This window comes from Scyliorhinus canicula, chromosome 16 (genome assembly GCF_902713615.1).
Source record: "Scyliorhinus canicula chromosome 16, sScyCan1.1, whole genome shotgun sequence".
In the NCBI taxonomy this organism is placed as follows: domain Eukaryota; kingdom Metazoa; phylum Chordata; class Chondrichthyes; order Carcharhiniformes; family Scyliorhinidae; genus Scyliorhinus; species Scyliorhinus canicula.
In genome coordinates, this window is record NC_052161.1 from 107,980,974 (window position 1) to 107,996,152 (window position 15,179).

Genomic DNA, 15,179 nt, shown 5'->3' on the forward strand with positions numbered 1-15,179 from the left:
CATAATATTACCTAAACCTGACTCTGCCTCAGCCAATCTTCTACTGAAACTCAGATCCATACCTTTGCTACTGATAAGACTTGACTATTCCAATGATCTCCAGCCCAATCTGCCATCTAACTGCTCATCTAAATGCTAGTGTTTAAATATTAATTTGCTCCATGTCTTGTTCACCCAGTACCCTGCGCTAGCTGACTTTGCTTACAAGGTCTCAGATGTTAAAATCCTTACCTTTAGCTTTCAAATCCCTCCATGGCCTTGTTCCTCCTCCTCATCTCTCATGGTTTCATTCAATCTCACAAGCTTCTGGAGTGTCTGTCATCCTTCAATTCTGGATTTTTATGCATTCCCAATTTTATCGACCATTAGCTACCTTCATCAGGGATTCCCTCTACAACCGTCTCTCTACCTTCTGTCCACATTGATGATGCCTCCCAAAAACTACCCCTTTGGCCAAACCTCGGGTCATTTGCCTTGATATGTCCCTCTGTAGCCCAGTGCCGAAAGTGTATTTAGTATCACTTTTGCCAAGAGACTTTACTGTATTTCAAGGCACTACATAAATGCAAGTTGTTGTTTTATTTTGGTTAGGATGTTTACGGTCGAACTCTCTCAGGTGTGTAAAGGATCCCATGCCCCCACGTCAAAGAAGAACAATGCAGTTTCCCCCAGTTCCCTGGCCAATATTTAACTGCTGGTTATTCTCATAAGTGATGTTTGTTGGAAGCTGGCTGTGCACAGATGACTGACTGACAGCTTCTCTACATTACAACAATGACTCTCCTTCAAAATGCGAGTTCTTCTTTCTAACTTCTATTCCCGGATGTTAACAACATTCTCGTTGAACAAAACTTCCACCCCCTCCCCCACGGAGGCACTCCGGGGAAACTGCAGTAAAAGCAATTCTCCGCAGTTGTTTGCCCCATACCATATCACTTGGAAACACCTGATCATTTTCTATTAAGCTCGGATCAATCAGTGGGAGATGTGTTCATGATTGTGAATAAAATGCCCTTTGGCTCCATTCAGAGTCACATGAATAATAAGTAACTCTGCCATGGAAATACATTTATCACCACATTAGTATTCAGCAAGCCTCCGTACAAGCAGAGAGTCCCAAGGGAATGCTGCCCGATGTGTACAGAACCAGCAAAGAGAAATAAACCAAGCACATTTTAAATGATTCTTTTGATTTTCATTTGAATGCATAATAATTACAATTCAGGCCACAGAGGCAGAGAAAGGGGAGCCCGACTGCCAAATTAAACTGTCAACTATTTGAAGACTGACTCGCTACATATCATACAACAGCTCTACAATTACTTTCTAATTATTGTTTGCTCACAAGTAAGTAAAGAAAGGTGACAGCGTAAAATAAAGAGTAATATTGCTTTATAACTGCAGAATTCACAGGAGATTGTTTCGAATGCATTTAAAAGCCCCAACCTGTTTACAGTACAAAAGGGGCCAATTATATAACATTTTCATCTTCTGCATTTTGTTTTCATCCATGGTAACAAATCATTCATGTTGATAGGTTCCAAGACAATATTTCACATATAACTACACATAGGTCAACACTTGCCAATATTACTGACACCCAAATGGCCAAAATTGTGTTGAAATGAACGTCTTCAGGCAAAACCAAAGTAAAGTTTGAAGTTTTAAATCACGGATTGCAATTCTTGCTTCACATTATTGAAATTATAGCATTTAAGGCGCAGAACTAGGCCACTCAGTCCAAGAGGTCCATTCCAATGTTTATGCTCGATATATACCTCCTTCCACACTACTACCCTCTCACCACATTCTTCTATTCCTTGATCCTTCATGCATTTAGTTATTGCTTACATGTATCTACTAACTTTGAATGGGAACATTGCAGCCAGCTGTAATTCAATGGGAAGGACTCTTGCCTCCCAGCCATAAGTTTGCAGGTTCAGGTTTGAGTGCAGGCTTACACTCTAACACTAACACTGAGGGACTGCTACTGGTTGGATCTTTCGACTGAGGTACTAAACTGAGGTTCCGTCTGCCCTTCCAGGTGAAGGTCTCATGCTACTGCGTCAAGATGAGTAGGCCAATTCTCCCGTCTCCTGAACATTTATCTTTCAAACAAAGCCACTAAAGAAAAACCAGGCTGTGCTCATGATGCCTTTACTGTTTATTGGAGGTTACTGTGTGCTGCTGGATACTGTGTTTTCTGTATTGCAATACTGACTGCACTTCAAAAGCACTTAATTGGCTATGAAGTGCTCTGGAACAGCCTGAGGTTATCAAAGACACTAAAAAAAAAAAATCGATTTTGCTCATTGCCACGTTGTTATTTGTGGGAGCTCGCTTTGTGCAAATTGGCTGCTGGGTATTCTGCATTACAACAGTAATTTCAAAAAGTACTTCATGGTCTCTAAACACTGAGTTGTCCAGTGATCATGAAAAGTGCAATAAAAATGCAAGTCTTTCTTTGCTATTTGGCCCAACTACTCCATGTGGTGGTGAGTTCCACATCCCAACCACTCCCTTGGCCTCTCCTGTATCTTTTACTAGACTTATCATTGACTTTGTTTATGTACTCTTCCACAAATGGACACATCTTGTAAAGCTTGTGATTATCGTAATATGACTATCTTAATATGACTGACTTGAGAACACCTAGATCCCTCTGCACCTTGCAATTCGGTAGTCATTCTGTAATATTCTGCCTTTTTATTTTTCCTGCCAAAGTAAACAACTTCACATTTTCTCACATTGTGCTATATCTGTCAGAATTTTTGTACACTCACTCAACCTATCTATATCCAGCTTCAAACTCCTTTGGTGGAATTCTCCATTCCTGAGACTAAGTTGATGCCAGGGCAAGATTTGTGGATTTCCACAACAGCAAAACTGGCGCCTCACCTGGACAGATTCAGTGACTGTTGAGGGGCTAGCACCAGTGCCACGTGGAACACAATCGATTCCAATGAGAAATGGTGCGGGATTCACTGGCTTCGCGATTGACACTCAGCAGGCTGATAAGCTGCAGCTGCATGTACACACTTCATTCCCCACACCATGCCACCCAGCAAGATGGCAGCGAGGAAAGCAGCACTTTGGTTCGCTAATGCCGAACTCGAGACCCTACTGGATGTGGTTGTGGTAGTCACCACTGTTTGTAGAATGTATGTATAATACCTGTATTATAGGTAATACGGTAAGGCTCCTGTACTACAGGTACGGGGGTGGATCCCTGCCTGCTGGCTCCGCCCAGTAGGCGGAGTATAAATGTGTGTGCACACCGAGCTGCTCCCATTTCTGGTAGCAGCTGCAGGAGGATACACATCTCTGCTTAATAAAGCCTCAATTATTCTCTTCTCTCGTCTTGTTGCAATTGATAATGCATCAGTGGTGGAGGAGAGGCAGGCCACACTCTATCCCGGGCTGGGAATAAGGCTGCCAGCCATTGCCGTTCGCTGTGTCTGGGTGAAGGTGGCAGAGGTGGCCAGCAAGACTGTCTGGACATGCAGTGCCAGATGAAACTGCACGACTTGCTTAGAGCAGCCAGGGAGGGTAGGCAGTTCTATGCCCAAGCACTAACCCCTGTCCCACACTCCCGTAATCATGACTCACCCTCACCTGTACAACATCCGAACCCCACCCTGCACCAGATGCCAGCACCCATACCGGCTGCCATAGCCGGGTGCCCTGGCCACTGAGGCTACCAGCTACCGGCCCCCTGGGCTGCATGTGTCGGACGTCTAACACTGTCATTTTCTGTTCCCCCCTCTCCCTGCCCAGTAGAAAGCCGCCCATAACCGCTGGGAGCAGGAGAAAACTGGAAGGGGACCGCTGGACCTGCGGCCCCTGAGCGTGGTTGAGCAGAGGGCCCTGGATGTGATCGGCGGCCCAGAGGAAAGAGAAGTCACAGGGATGGAGATCGGCCGCGGGCGAGGAAATGAGACCCCACTGAGTTGTGGTTCCCGTGCCATGTATGTGAACACTCACCACACCCTCATCCCACCCTCACCCCCAAACCACCCTCTCCCCTTATCCTCACCCCCACACCACTCTCACCCCCACCATCCCCAACACAACCACGTCCCCCCAGCCCACGGACTAATCATGTGTCTTCTCTTGTGCCTGCAGGACCTGCTGGTGATGGGGTGGGTCCATCTGGTGTCCCCCGCCCTCAGCCAGTGCCACAACCACAGCCTGAGCTCTCCCCCCCCCTCCCCACATGTGCCGAGCAGTGATGACGGCAGCAGCACTGACAGCAGCCCTTGACGGAAGACCCTAGACATCTCTGAGCTTGAGATTTCCCGTCACAGCTGTCTCCAACATCCTCAACATCCCAGAGATACTCATCTTGGTTGGGCACTTTAGTGAACCGGCTCTTGGGAAACCCTCTGGTGTGCACCACATGGCATCTCCAGTACATCAGGTGGAGGTAGGAACACTGAGGGGGCGAACGGTCGTAGGAGCGGACCAACCTCAGGGACTAGTTGCCATCTAGATGTGTTTCGGACTTCTGGAATGGACAGTGCCATTGAATGTGCTGTTGTACAGCCATGGACTGTATGAGATGCTGTTGGTGAGCATCCAGCACCTGGGGGAGTTCAACCGCGTGCAGGAGCAGGAGGTGGTGCCGACTATGCATGCCGCACAGGCTAACACAGCACGGGTGGCGTCACAGGTGGAGGCTTTGAGGGCGAGAGTTGCGGCTGTGGAAAAGCATACCCAAGGCCTGATGCTGACCGAGGCCGAGAACAGGGTTACCGACTCACAGGCAGCCATGTGTCAGAGCCACTTGGAAAGCGCAGCAGTGCTCCTGAGCGTGGTCCAGTTACAGCGGGCCATGCTGGGAACGTTGGCCGCACTGCCCGGGCATTTGTCCCATTAATGCAGTGTCCGGTCCAGCAGCCCGTAGTCACGCCACTCCATGTCTGACCTCCTCACTCTCCCTCACCAGCCAGACACCGGTTTCATAATTTTTAAATGCACAAGTGAACCATGCCCGTGGGAATTTTGCCCATTGGAGACCCCAGAGAATATCGGGTCCAGCCTACTAATGATATGCAAATGGTTTTTACTGTACGTGCGTTCTGGAATGAATTTGTGTCACTGTCGAGGTGATGGAGAATTGCGATTTGGTGAGAAATCAGCGCCCACCATGATTTTGGCGCCGGAACCGATTCTTCGCCCAATCTCGTTCCTCGATTTCAGCGCCAGCGGGCGGAGATTCCCGCCCCTGGTGTCTTCTTCACAACATACTTTCCTACCTACCTTTGTGTCATGCCCCTGTTTCCCTTTTCTAAGTCATTGGCTAAAATTGTGAAAAGTTGAGACCTCAGCACAGAACTCTGCAGGACTCTACGAGTCACATCTACCAATCAAAGACCCATTAATGCATACTCTCTGTTTTCTTCCAGCCAGCCAGTCTTCTATCCAATCGAATATGTTACCTCACACTCCATAAGAACATTTGACATAGGAGAATAAGTAGGCCATTCAGCCCATCAAGTCTGCTCCGCCATTTAATGAGATCATGGCTGAGCTTTTTTTTGGATTAACCTTTGTTGTCCTGCCTTATGAAATGCCTTCTGGAAATCCAAGAATAGTATGTCGACAGGTTCCCCTTTATAGAGTTATTCCTTCAAAGAACTCAAATAAATTGGTTAAGCATGGCTTTCACAAAAATATGATGACTTTTCCCGATTACTTTGAATTTTTCTAAATGCCCAGACAGCACCCCTTTAATGATTGACTCCAACATATACTGAAGCCATCTCAGATGGCCACCTGCAAAGGACCATGGGAATTATGGCCAACCCAGGACTCAGACACACTCAGAGCTTGTGTGTGTATTTGCAACCCAGATAGCTAGACACGATCGAAACCCCCGCTCGTTTGCATTCTAATGGCCCATTTCCCCAGAACAAAAGGACTGTACTCAGGTAACCGATACAGATGCAGACTAACCGCCACCACTCCCTTTGCTAAGAAAGCCCAAACAAGGCCTAGGTCAATGACTGCTCAGGATACGCCCAGCCATCAAGGCACCGCCCCTTTATTGGCCAAAATCGAAGGCAGTGATCGAAGCCTGTTGAATTATTGGGTCCAAATCTAAGTACCGCCCCAAAGAGCGTGAAATCCCAGAGGGATAAAAAGAGACACAACCATGTGTTCGGTCTTTCTTGGATCCGGCCTATGCCAACCCAAATGCACCATAACGACCAGACAGACAAGTTCAAGACCAACGATCGGTACCAGACAGATGAGCCTAGCAGAAACAAAGCCAATTCTTCCACCCAGCCACACAAGATCCGGACAAAGGCCTTGTCCATCTGCATAGAGCCGGTTGCCCTGAAGTTAAGTATAGGTTATTGCAGTTGTTAGGCGTAGTTTAACTTGTAGTGTTTTGTGTTGCATGTCGAAGTAATCCTTATGTGTAAATAAACCATCTTTGAACTTGAACTGACTAACTGGTCATGTGGTCCTTTGATCGATTTCCGGTAAAGCCTTGTGATGGTATCATTTATACCTGGCAACTCTGAAAAGCAATATTATCATTAATAACTGCCATATCTAGTTAATTTGGCAACACGTCCCCATAACAGACATCAAGCTACCTAGCCTATAGATACCTGGGGTGGGATTCTCCCCTGCCCAGCGGGGCGGGCCATACCCGCGCCAAAGAGTGGCGTGAACCACTCTGGCGTCGGGCCGCCCGGAAGGTGCGGAATCCTCCACACCTTCAGTGGCTAGGCCGGCGGCGGTAGGTTTGGCGCTGCACCAACCGGCGCCAAAGGGCTTCCGTGGCCGGCACCATTGGCGCATGCGCAGGAGTGCCAGCGTGTGCTGGTGTCATCCCAGCGCATGCGCAGGGTGGTTCTTCTCTGTGCCGGCCACGGCGGACTGTTACACCAGCCGGCACGGAGGAAAAGAGTTCCCCCACGGCACAGGTCCGGCCGCCGATCAGTGGGCCCCGATCACGTGGAGGCCCTCCCCGGGGCCAGATCCCCCAGCGCCCCCCCCCCGCCCCCGAGGACTCCGCAGACCGCCCGCAGAGCCAGGTCCCGCCAGTACGGACCTGGTGTATTTTACGCCGGCGGGACCAGCCAAAAACAGGCGGCCACGGCCCATCACGGGCCGGAGAATCGCCGGGGGGGGGGGGGGGCGCTGCCAACGGCCCCCGACCGGTGCGGCGAGATTCCCGCCCCCGCCGAGAAACCAGCGCCGGAGAATCCGGCATCCAGCGTCGGTGCGGCGAGACAGGATTCACACCGCCCCCCGGTGATTCTCCGGCGGGGGGGGGGGGGGGGGGGGGGGGGGGGGAGGTAGAAGAATCCTGCCCCTGTTTCCTGCCTCCCTTCCTTCTTGAATGGAGGGGTAAATATTTGCTACTTTCCAGTATGATGGAAACGTTCCAGAATCTGTGCAATTTTGGAAAATTAGTAGCGACACATCTACTACCTCATTAGGCACTTCCTTTAAGACTCCTGGATGATGTCCATTTGGACATTGAGACAGAACTGGGACTGTATGACCATCCTGCTCATGGGTGGAGTGGCTGGCCAACCGATTGAATAAGTACAGCTGAGGGCTCTGGCTAATCATGCAGCAGGGATGAGCAGGGCTCAAAGGTCTGCGCGCCATATTTGAATCGCATCCAGCCAGCCATCCACTCCATTAAATAGAATCCATAGAATTCCTACAGCGCAGAAGGAGGCCATTTGGACCATTGAGTCTGGGAGGCAGACATTTTGTCTCCCGTTCAATTAATTGCTTCCACCTGCACCGTTTATTGTTTCTGAGAACACCTCAAGATTCTACCCAGTGTCAGGCGCCGATCACAAAGAAAGTGACTCACTCTATTTTATTGGTGGAACAGCTTTTCGTCGAAACATCCGATTTAATTATAGAACATAGAACATAGAACACTACAGCGCAGTACGGGCCCTTCGGCCCTCGATGTTGCGCCGACCTGTGAAACCATCTGAAGCCTATCTGACCTACACTATTCCATTTTCATCCATATGTCTATCCAGTGACCACTTAAATGCCCTTAAAGTTGGCGAGTCTACTACTGTTGCAGGCAGGGCGTTCCACACCTCTACTACTCTCTGAGTAAAGAAACTGCCTCTGGCATCTGTCCTATATCTCTCACCCCTCAATTTAAAGCTATGTCCCCTCGTGTTGGTCATCACCATCCGAGGAAAAAGACTCTCACTGTCCACCCTATCTAACCCTCTGACTATCTTATATGTCTCTATTAAGTCACCTCTCAGCCTTCTCCTCTCTAACGAAAACAACCTCAATTCCCTGAGCCTTTCCTCGTAAGACCTTCCCTCCATACCAGGCAACATCCTAGTAAATCTCCTCTGAACCCTTTCCAAAGCTTCCACATCCTTCCTATAATGTGGTGACCAGAACTGCACGCAGTACTCCAGGTGTGGCCGCACCAGAGTTATGTACAGCTGCAGCATGACCTTGTGGTTCCGAAACTCAATCCCCCTGCTTATAAAGGCTAGCACACCATATGCCTTCTTAACAGCCCTATTAACCTGGGTGGCAACTTTCAGGGATTTATGTACCTGGATGCCGAGATCTCTCTGTTCATCTACACTACCAAGAATCTTGCCATTAGCCCAGTACTCTGCATTCCTGTTACTCCTTCCAAAGTGAACCACCTCACACTTTTCCGCATTAAACTCCATCTGCCACCTCTCAGCCCAGCTCTGCAGCTTATCTATGTCCCTCTGTATCCTATAACATCCTTCAACACTATCCACAACTCCACCGACCTTCGTGTCATCTGCAAATTTACTAACCCATCCTTCTAAACTTGATATAGTTTAATGCCAATGCCGCGGTGCTTTATACGCACAGCAAACTTCAATCCACTCCTGGCAGCCTTGGTTTCAGGCCCATAGCTCTCACTCTCTGGAAGTCTGATCCTCCAACTCTTTATAGCCCACCTTTGTTTTTGGTTACACTTATAATCATCCTTTTGAGTATCAGTCTCTTTGGCTCAGTGTCCATTTTCTCCTCATTACCTTTGGGATGTTTTTTTCCATGTAAAAGGCAAGTTGTTGTGGGTCAAAATCCTCGAGTTACCTATCAAACAGTATCCTGTGGGATTACCTTCACCACACAGGTTCAAGAAGGGGACTCTGGGGTGTTGGTTATTTATTTGCATTGTGATTTTCCTGCTTGTTCTCTTTTTGGTTTTGGTTGTGTTTGATGTATATATATTAATGCCTTAACAAAAACATTTAAAATAAAGAATGGGACTCACATCCACATTCTCAAGGCCAACAAAGGATGGGAAATAAATGCAGCCTTGGCAATGACAGGTACACCCCGAGAATTTATTTTAAGAAAAGGCACTGAAGCACAGAAAGATAATTTCCTGTGGCGTCATGCCACAAAAGTGCATCAGCCTTGGCTTACTGGGTAGTACTTTTGATTTTGAGCCAGAAGATGTATGTTCAAAGCCCCACTCCAGGACTTGAGCATAAACATCAAGGTTGAAATGCCAGTGCAGCACTGAGGGAGTGTTGCATTGTCTTTCAGATGACATGTTAAACTGAGAGCCTGTGTGTCCTCTCAGAGAGACATAAAAGATCCCATGGAACGCGGTCATAGAATCATAGAATCCCTACAGCGCAGAAGGAGGCACATTCAACCCATTGAGTCTTCACCGACCCTCTGAAAGAGCACCCTACACAGATCCTTTCCCCTGCCCTATCCCCACAATCCTACCTCGGGGCTATTTAGCATGGTCAATCCACCTAACCTGCACACCTTTGGACTGAGGGAGGAAACCGGAGCACCCGTAGGAAACCCACGCAGACCCACGAAGAATGTGCAAACTCCACACAGACCGTCATCCGAGGTTAAAAAAAAAAGCAAGGGCGTTATCCCCGATGGCCATTGTTTATCAACATCACAATAACAGATTTTCTGGTAAGAATCTCATTCCTGTTTGGGTGAGCTCGCTGTGTGCAAATTGGCTGCGGCATTTTCTATTTTACGATAGTGACTGCATTCAAAAGTAATTCATCAGCTGCAGTGAAATACCTATGGATATTCTGTGGCCTTGAAAGGTGCGATATTAATGCCAGACATTTGTTTTTTCTTTTTGTGATTGAAATAAATGACACACTGTATGTAGAATATCAGTACGGACATCCCTGCCAGACCACCATACCCCCACACTCAAACACCACCCTCCCACCATACTGAATCCCACTATGGAGCAGTGGATTGCAGCATTGCTAAAAATGGCCATTAAATGTAACTGAACCTGGTGAGCTACTCTGCAATGTCTCTAGCAATCTTCATTTCATCCTGACAGCACATTATACAGTTTTTCATTCTCTTGGACCATCTTCCTTTCATGCAGTGAAGTTGTGAGTGCCTCCGATATGAAGGGATGTAGCAATGGGCAGCTCAGACAACCAGAGCTTGAAACACTGCATGATTCAGCAGGTAGAAAGACAGTTTGTAGCCACCGAAGTCGGCAGCTCCCCGACCCAAAATGGCGATTTACAAAGCATGCAGGGAAAATTGGACACTTTAAGAAAGACAAGCAGGTTGCAGAATCTTCCTGTGTATTCTGTCTGCAAAGAAAGCAGACAGCACCTAAACCAGCAGTTTGCATATTAATGAAGCGAAGCCCCTGGGACCTATAAAAGACAGGTCCCAAGTTCAGTTCACTCTCTTAGCCGGCCCCCTCAGCATACCATCTCAGCAGCTCTCGAAGAACTTGACCGTAAGGAGAAGTGGTCTGGCCAATTGCTGCACCACCAAGTAAGTGTCATACAACGCACGCTACGAGATAGACACTCCTGACCCCTTAGTCCATACCAGCTGGAAGCCTGCAGATCCAGTACGGAGCAAGAGGCCATTGTTCCCTGATCCGGCGGGTTCCCTTGTCCAGATAAGTATTGGCCTATTAATGGTAGGAATAGTTTAGTCTTTTAGTACAATATGCATGAGTAGTGAATAACTGTGTATTAATAAACGTGTCTTGTTTTGAACCTTACTAATTGGTGTATTGAGTCATTGATCTGAACTTGAACTTGAACCTCGTGGTCGTATCATAAGGATACCTGGTGACTCTGGAGCTAAGTAATAAAACAGAGCTAATTGAGTGTAAAGCACACTCACCAGAATGAGCAACAAGTTCCCTCTTCAACCCATCATCGGCACAGTCTGTGAAGTTGCAGGGAGCACAGCATAAATAATGACCCAGCTTTTTCACAGAGAGTAACTATATGGTTAACAAGTGTGCAGTATTTTGGACAGTAACCTCTCGAGTATGCGCATGGGCTATTAAATGCAGCAATCAGGCATTACAGTTTGAGTTTTCCTGCTCGTGCGTAGGCTATGCTACATCAGTATCTCACCTATACACTTGGCATTTGAATCTGTATGAGGGAATAAGGTAGTACTGGTGCTGATTTCAGGCAATGTTAAATTATCTATATTAACCCACAAGCAGTACCATCACAAATCATGTCATCTTTAATAATAATATTATTGTCACAAGTAGGCTTACATTAACACTGCAATGAAGTTACTATTAAAATCCCCTAGCCGCCGCACTCCAGCGCCTGTTCGGGTACACGGAGGGTGAATTCAGAATGTCCAATTCACCTAACAAGTAGGAGGAAACCCGGGTGAAACCCACGCAGACACGGGGAGAATGTGCAGACTCTGCGCAGACAGTGACCCAAGCCAGGAATCAAACCTGGGACCCTGGCGCTGTGAAGCAACAGTGCTAACCACTGTGCCATCTGAACTGTCTTCCATTTAAAACCAATATAATTCTCAGTTATATATTCCTGGACTTGCCTTACATATTTTGAAACATCAATAGAACATTTCTCCTTCCCTTTTCCATTCCCCTGGGGAATAGGCAGAATCTTTGCTTGCCTCGCCCATGATGGTTTTCATTCACGTTGATATGGCATTTCCGTTCCAACCATTAATGGGGTTATTCTATCCAAAGATTTGCAGACTGAATGCAGGTGTCGGCTGTGCTTCAGTTGCCAGCACTTTCACCTTTGTGCTCAATGGTTGTGGGTTGAAGTCCCACTTCTGGGACTTGAGCATGAAGCCTCCAGTTACACTGCTCGAGGTGCTGTCTTTTGGATGAGCTATTAAAATGAGGTCCTCTCAGATGGATAGATCTATTTTAAAGTACAACAGTCCTGGCCAGTATTTCGATCTCATCAATGCCTCATAGAATCATAGAATTCCTACAGTACAGAAGGAGGCCATTCGGCCCATCGAATATGCACCTCTGAAAGAGCACCCTGCCCATGCCCAAACCTCACACTATCCCCGTAACCACTCGGGCCAATTTAGCATAACCTATCCACCTAACCTCCATATTTTTGGACTGGTCATTACCTGGTCATGATCATATTGCTGTTTGAAGGAACTTGTTATGCATAACTTGCCTGCTGTGTTTCCTACTTTACACAGTGGCTATGCTTCAAAAATACATCAATGGTTGTAAGCCGTTTGGAATGAGCTAGAACAATGACTGGTGCTACACAAATGTCAGTCATTCTATTCTTTTAAAAAGCAATATTTTCCTTTCCTGGTGACAGGGTTGATTTTACATTGTCCTGGTCCTCGGGCACCATTGCAGTTATTTGAAGCAGTTCTGCGGTATAGACATGGAATGGAAGAAGATCAAGGAAAAGGGTTTGGTGTTTGTTTCAGGTATATGTGCAACATTCTTGCTATTTTACTGAATTTTAAAATCAACCTGAAATTCTTTAATTTTCTTCACAAAGTTTGATGTGTGTGAATATTTTTGTTGTATATTCTGAAGACCACTATGTTTTGCAGGTTTCATGATAATCCAGGACCTGCTTTTCCATGACCTTTTAAAGAGTAAATGAGTCTTCCGCGGGTTCACACTGCAAGATGCAAGAAAGAAAGATTTGCATTTACACAGCATTGATCACGACTTCCCAAAGTGCTTACAGCCAGTTAAGTAGTTTTAAACTGTAGTTACCGTTGTAATGTAGGAAATGTTAGAATCAATTTGCACACAGTAAGCTTGTCCAAACAGAAAAGTGAATATGATCAGACCATAACTTTTTTAATTATCGTGTTTGAGGGATGAATAATCCTCAGGACACCGAGAACCATTCCCCTGCCTTTATCATTGAATCGTAGAATAGTACAGTACTGAAAGAGGCTATTTGGCCCATTAAGAGAGATAACAAGGGAATCAACTGTAGTGTCCCAACTGCTGATGTACTTGAAAACAAGATGGAGCAGTGAATGAACCTATTAGCGCCCGGTCTGTGTGTTTCAATACAAAATCATTGGCCAGCCAGCCACAGAGGAAGGGAGATCTAGATTTTGCACTAAGCTGTTGTATCAGAACTCACTTTCTCTTTCCCAGCACATACAATTTTAGAGATGCTCACGGCTGCTAATGATTCATTTACATTAATATTTAATTTTTAATTATTCTAGTAATTGATGACTGATGCAAAATACAATTCTATATTTCCAGTCTTCCATTAGGAACACAGAACTTCTATATACAGCCAGTCCCCAAGGTAAACTGCAAGTTGTTTATGTAATTTCTATTTACTTGCTAAATAAATGATGTATTCAAAGGATCGCTCCTTTGATTTTCCTTCTTGCCAATCTGTCTTTTCCTCCCACACCTTCCTGACCTGAAGACGCTTATTCCTTACTGGGCTGTGGATCTCTGATTAACAGTTGCCTCCTGGTATTTTTCTATATAATTGTATCTATAATACACCTGGACAAGCCACCCAGGAGACAATTCTTACCATAGCAAGTTGTGAATTTAAATTTTACTAAATCTGGTAATATGAAAGCTTCAGAATTACTGTAGAAATCTAACTTGCCCATTGTTGCTCTTTGGGAAGAGACCTCCCCCCCCCCCCCACCCCCCCCACTATATCTGGTCTCCCCTACATTTGACAATGTGGTTCAGCCTCTTCAGCCTGGGAAGATGTGTGATGATCGGTAGACTATCAGCTGTATATAATATGAGTAATTGATCATCACTGTAAATACTATAATACTATAGTATTATAAGTTATGTTTTACTGCTGTAGTTTTAGGATCCGACCAGCAGGTGGGGCGAGTATGGAGTCCCGGGACCCTGGATGCACCATGTGTTCCTTCAGAAGGTGTTTGTAAGGAGTTGATAGCAGTCGCAGATGAGAACAACTCTGTCGTATCTTAGTGTAAGTTAGAGTTAGACATTTATTTCTAACTATATTCATCTTCAACATTTTAGTTATTCGTTAATGTAGTGTAGTTAATAAATTTGTTTATAAAACAAAGTCTAATGTTCTTTGTTCACATCAGCCCAATCAAAGAATATTACACATTATACAACAGGGGTACCAAACCTGTGGCTGGCCTTATTAGCTTCTGCAAACACTCATTATTGGAAAGATTCAAAAATGATTCCAGGTTAAGAAGCTTATGAATTAGTTGACTGAATTAAATAACTCAGAGAAGTAAATGATAAAAGCTTAGGAACGATCATCTGTTCTAATTGGTCTGTGCAGTACAGCATAGCAGGGAGAAACTATCATTTATCAAGATGTTTTATTCCCCCGGGATAATTTACTGGAGAAAATAATGAAATTGCGCAAATGAACAAATATATTAAATCCTTTTTAAATGAGTATTAAATATGGAAGTAATGTATTCATTAATTTGACACAGCTCCTGAGATGACAGTCGCTAGCATGGAACGGAGTTATATGGACAGATTTGATCCACGGCCTGTGTTTGGTGAGCTGATCTCCGTTTTGACAGTGTTATCGAATCATCTATTAGTCTCAGTGCCCCTGGAGTAGTGAAGACCGAATTAACTTGGTTTCACACTGCATTCTATTAGTCACAGACTGCTGTCAAAAATGCTAATTGTGCGGCTGAAGTGTCCTAACCCAGGGTTAAACTCCCTCCTTGTTGTAGCTGAAGACAGACCTCTCTGAGTAAGCTGTCAGCTGGCTCAGTAGGCACCACTCTTATTATGAGTTCAAAGGTTTAGATCCACGAGTGACTGAAACATCATTGCTGAACGGGCACTGCATTGTCAGAGGCGCCATTGTTTAGATGAGAGATTCATCTGAGGTCCTGTCTTCGCCATGATGTGTCCTGAACCAATATGTATC

The 15,179-nt window shown here is 45.9% G+C and overlaps 1 long non-coding RNA gene across 2 annotated transcripts in view; it reads left to right on the forward strand.

Moving 5' to 3' along the window:
• LOC119979499 overlaps positions 1–14,797 on the forward strand; it is a 453,065-nt gene extending 438,268 nt beyond the window's left edge. For both annotated transcript variants that reach the window (XR_005463743.1, XR_005463744.1), the window contains exons 2-5: positions 12,606–12,720; positions 12,850–13,574; positions 14,106–14,237; positions 14,728–14,797. This is a non-coding gene — a long non-coding RNA (uncharacterized LOC119979499). The remainder of the gene's footprint in view (positions 1–12,605; positions 12,721–12,849; positions 13,575–14,105; positions 14,238–14,727) is intronic.
• Positions 14,798–15,179: the final 382 nt, after the last annotated feature.